Genomic DNA, 5,429 nt, shown 5'->3' with positions numbered 1-5,429 from the left:
TCTTCCCTCCCTCCGGGTTTCCGTCATCGCCCCGGCATTTCCGCCGGGAAAAGGCGAGTGGGCGGCGCCGCCGGGCCCGGCGCACGAGGAGGGGAGCAGCGCCCTCGCGCGGCCCGGCGGAGAAACGGTCCCCTTGCATCCTTCCCCCGGTCCTCCTGCCCACTCTGCCCTTGGGGAATCCGGTTCTCGCCTTGGACCTCTCTCCGCACAGGGCATTGAGACTGTTGGGCTTTTCCCTCAACCTTTCACTACCCTAGAGCATGCACTAAATATTTATTGAGTAAATTTCTACTCTTAGCAGTAATTCATTGCGTAGCCTTGAATCTCAGACCCTTTCTGTCTATATCAGAAAGATAACTTTTAACAAAGGATGTATTTACGTTTATGTCACGTGTGTACAGGTGCCTTGGGAGGACAGAAGAGAGTATTGGCTCTCCAGGAGCTGGAGTTGGTGGTATATGGTGCTAGAAACCAAATTTAGGGCATCTGTAAGAGTAGCACACATTCTTCATTCTTTCTTTCTTTCTTCTTCTTCTTCTTCTTCTTCTTCTTCTTCTTCTTCTTCTTCTTCTTCTTCTTCTTCTTCTTCTTCTTCTTCTTCTTCTTCTTCTTCTTCTTCTTCTTCTTCTTCTTCTTCTTCTCCTCCTCCTCCTCCTCCTCCTCCTCCTCCTCCTCCTCCTCCTCCTCCTCCCCCCCCCCCTCCCCCTCTCCTTCCCCTCCTCTTCCTTCTTTCTTCTTTCTTCTTCTCTTGGTTTTTTTCAACACAGGGTTTCTCAGTGTAGCCTTGGCTGTCCTGGAACTCATTCTGTTGACCAGGCTGACTTCGAACTCAGAGATCCACTTGCCTCTGCCTCCCAACTGCTGGGGTTAAAGGTGTGCACCACTACCACCAAGCTGTGTTTATCCTAACCTCAGCTAATCTCTTTAAACCATGAAATGATTTTTAAATTTTTCTGTGGCCATTCCATCTTATCATTCTTTGTTGTGACTACTATGATGCCTTGGCTGTAATTAGTGATCTTTATATAACAGGGGCTAGATACCGAGACCTTTAAAGCTGTGCTCACAGACCCTATTTCCTGGGTCTGAAACATGTACGGCTGCTTCTGCTGTTCGCAAGTGCTCAACAGCGTCATGGTTCCTGAGTTGGTTTTGTCAATTTCTCAGCTTGAAGCAATCCCCAAACTGCCTCTAGCTGCAGATTTGTCATTAGTTGAAATAAGTAAGCACAAAATCTTGTCAGTTGTGTGAGTACATGGACTTTGTGAAGTAGATGATCTCCAGTTTTAGGTGGGCTCTGGGCATCACACTCAGGCTTGTAGGCAAAGTACGCTGCCCCCCAGCCATCTCTGCAGACCTTGTTTATTTTAAGACAAGGTTTCTTTTATTCCAGGCTGGCTCCCTGCTCTGGAGTTGAGGATGACCTTGAACTCCTAATCCTCCTGTCTCCACTTTCCAAATTCTGGGATTACAGGCACTGCTACCTACCACACCTCTCTCAACGATGGAGTGGGAAAAGCAGCTGCCCAGTGGTACAGCAACACTACTACAGTGCAAGGGTTGGGAGCTGACTTTATAAGTTATGAGTGAATATCGGCAGTAAGTAAGAGAGACTAAAGTGTTTTACTAAGTAGTGCTATAGAGGAGGCAGGAATTTGGTCCCCCACACTTGCCACCCCGAGGCAGTTTTCACTGTGTGCCACAAGCTGCACTGGTACCTGCAGTGTCTTGCCTCAGCTTTGTGAGTTGCTGAGGTTAGCAGCATGCCCCTCCACATCTAAATGCCTTCTCTGTGAAGTGTGGCTATGCCTGGGGAACTCAGGATTCCCTTGAGTGCGTTCTCTGTCTTATTAACGAAAGCTTTGGTAAATAGAAGGAAGCTCAAGGACCCGTTTGTCAGAGTTTAAGAGAACAACAGGCAGGGCTGCAGATCTTGGCAATTTTGACCAAGAGGGAGATGAAGAAGAGGAAGAGAGGAAATCACACCTTTTGAGGTAAGGCCTCAGAAAGCAGGCATGTTCCATAGTGGAGCTACAAGGTGCGAGGAGTAGAGAGTAGAAAAAGAATGTTCAGAGGTCAGGGAAGAAGTTATAGTCTGTTAGGAAAGGGAAAGCATCCCCAAGAACTGAGCATCAGTAGGTTCCGGGGAAACTGGGCCCTGTATAAGTCATTAGCATAGCATCCTCTGCTGTCCTGACGGCCCTCACTTGAGCTGAAGTGCCCCTCTTGCCACACAATGTTGGGACGACTTTGCACATGGCATCTAGGAAACCAAGACCCTTTTTAGAGTACTTTGTACAGTCTATGTGCTTTGCATCTTTCTTCTCACTCCAACAGCGCCATACAGTGAACACTCCCTCCATCTGACAGATGAGGACGGACACAGGCGTGGGATGTGGTGTTGTAAAGGGTCCATGATCCACCGAAGAATGACACCCAGGACTCAAGTATGTAAATGCAGAGTGTTTTATTTTACAGAAGTCAAGCATGCTGGGGTCTCCCATTACCAAGATACAGGGACAACAAAGTGAGCCATTCCCGTCTGGGGTGTGGGGGCTGGAAACTTGCTGGGGAGGTCTGGAAACTGCTGCTGAACCATTCATTGCCCTTGCCTCAGGCCAGGTGGCGGGGCAGCATCTGGGGCCTGGACTTACCTGGACTTGCCCAGTCCTGATCTGCTGATTTGAAGCCTGTTATGGAGTCAGCCTAGCCTTCTCAGTGTGGGGCGAATAGCAGGAACATTGTGTTTGATACCCAAAAACCACACATACACCCCACATTCATGTATCTGACAAAGGATTGATAATTAGAATATATAATGAACTAAACAAAGTTAACTAAACACTTCCATCAAAAATGGCAAATGGTATGAATGTGACATTAGTTAAGTTAATGGACTGTAGTCAAATGAGTGCAATGGCCAACAGATCATAACAACACAATGCTTTTCACTTCCTTAGACTTACAGACTGCTTTATGTTTCTAGTATTTCATACTGTATTATTTTTGCTTATTAATTGAAACTTTATTGTAAAGAACTTGCACATACAGAAATTATGCCTTTAACCCCAGCCCTTGGGAGGCAGAGGCAGGTGGTTCTCTGAATTCAAGACCCAAACCTGGTCTATAGAGTGAGTTCCAGGACAGCCAGGGCTACACAGAGAAACCCTGTCTTGAAATAAAACAAAAACAAAAAGCAAAAAAAAAAAAAAAAAAAAGGAAAACATAAAGAGCAAATGATATGAAAGACATCAATCAAATTAATGAATAGACAGTAATTAAAATGAGTGCAAATAGCCAACAAATTATAACACCTTACATTATCTTTTGTTTCCTTAGGTTTACAGACTGCTTTGATATAGGTTTTTAGTATTTCACACACTAATTTTTTATTATTTTTTTTATTTATTTATTTTCGAGACAGGGTTTCTCTGTGTAGCCCTGGCTGTCCTGGAACTCACTCTGTAGACCAGGCTGTCCTAGACTCAGAAATCCATCTGCCTTTGCCTCCCAAGTGCTGGGATTAAAGGCGCGCGCCACCATAGGGCTCACACACTATTATTTTCCCACCATAGGGCTCACACATTATTATTTAATTAATTGAATCTTTATTGTAAAGACCTTGCAAATAAAAAACAAAACAAAACAAAACAAAAGCACATGCTGTGAGATTATCCAGATGGAGTTATACATCTCAGTGAACCTCCACACAGTTAAAACAGCTGCCGGCCATGGTGGTGCATGCCTTTAGTGCCAGCTCTCAGGAGGTAGAGGCAGGCGGATCTCTGAGAATTTGAGGCCAACCTGGTATACAAATTCAAAGACAGCCAGGGCTGTTACATAGAGAAACCCTGTTTCAAAAACAAAACAAAACCCAAAACAAACAACAAACAAGCTGTGGATTTTATACTTTTACTAGCAATTATATTTTTATGCACACCATTTTATCTATGTACCAGATTGTCTTTCTTTTCTTTCTTTTTTTTTTTAAATATTTATTATATATATATGAGTACACTGTGGCTGTCTTCAGACACACCAGAAGAGGGCATCAGATCTTATTACAGATGGTTGTGAGTCACCATGTGGTTGGTGGGGATCGAACTCAGGACCTTTGGAAGAGCAGTCAGTGCTCTTAACCACTGAGCCATCTCTCCAGATTTCCATTATCCATTACCTGTTGGACAATTAGGTTGGTTCCATTTCCTTGCTATAGAGCAGCATTAAACATGAGTGTGCACATATCTCTATGGTAGTGTGTGGAGTTACACCGAGATGTGTAAGTGCCCAGGACTGGTTCACAGGCATCATATGCCGTTGTAATTCTTTTGAGGATCCTCTCAACTGTCCTCCATAATTTCTGTATCAGTTTGTGCATTTCCCCACACAGTGAATAAGGGCTCTTCTTTCTCCACATCTCCAACATTTGTCAGTTTTCCTTAAGAAAATACTTTAATTACAGGATCTGTGTATCTGTATGTGGGTCTGTGTATATAAATGCAGATATGCTCACAGAAGCCAGGATGTGCTGTATCTCCTGGAGCTGGAGCAACAGGCTGGAAAGTTCAAGGTTGGGGGCAGGATAAGCCAGGTGGGGACTGAGGGATGCTGGGAGAACCTGGAGGCCAGGTCTGCTTTGGTGTGTAAAATATGCACCTCAGTCCCTTTCCCCAGGGTTTTAAACCAAATAGGTATCATTCTTTAGTGTCAGAGGGAGAACTCCTAAAAAAAATGGGTGAACTTGATTTCACCTTATGAGCAGCCTGGAGGCTACATACAAAATGGCTACAGTTATGTCAGACCACATCAAGTTCCCATGCTACTGGTTTTATGCTCAGAAAGTCTTGTCTACTCTAATGTCTCTCTATGCTTCTTCTAAAGTCTGAATGTTTCATACTTTAAAGTAAGGTCTTTGATCCACTTTGAATTGACTCTGTTCAAAGTGAAAGATATGAATCTAATTTCACTTTTCTGCTAGTAGATATTGGTTTGCCAGCACCATTTATTGAAGAGGCAAAAGGAGTCTGAGGTAGGGGCAGGAGGTTTCTGTTCCTGTGTTTCACCAGCCTGGGGATGTGCTAGGCAGTGCATGTGTACATCAAAGGCAGGGCTCCGAAGTCTTCTAACTAACGTCAGCAGTTAGAGTAGGGTTACAGGAGGTGTCAACCAGGAAGGGGCAGGGGTGCATATGAATGGGGGAAGACGCCTGTGGGTGCACTTGACCTGGAGCCCTCTAACTTCTCCAGTTGGCATGCTCGCATGGCATGCCTTTAACAAACCTTCTTATTTGGGAGACAGGATTTCTCCTAGAACTATGTATATCTGGTTTACCTGGGACCCAGAGATCTGCCTGCCTCTGCTTCTTCCTAAGTGCTGGGATTGAAGGTGTGCACTAACACACCAGGCTGCCTCTAACAAACTTTTAATAC

Source organism: Mus musculus, chromosome 8 (genome assembly GCF_000001635.26).
Source record: "Mus musculus strain C57BL/6J chromosome 8, GRCm38.p6 C57BL/6J".
In the NCBI taxonomy this organism is placed as follows: domain Eukaryota; kingdom Metazoa; phylum Chordata; class Mammalia; order Rodentia; family Muridae; genus Mus; species Mus musculus.
The sequence above is the reverse complement of the archived record's forward strand: the minus strand, read 5'-3'. Positions refer to the sequence as shown.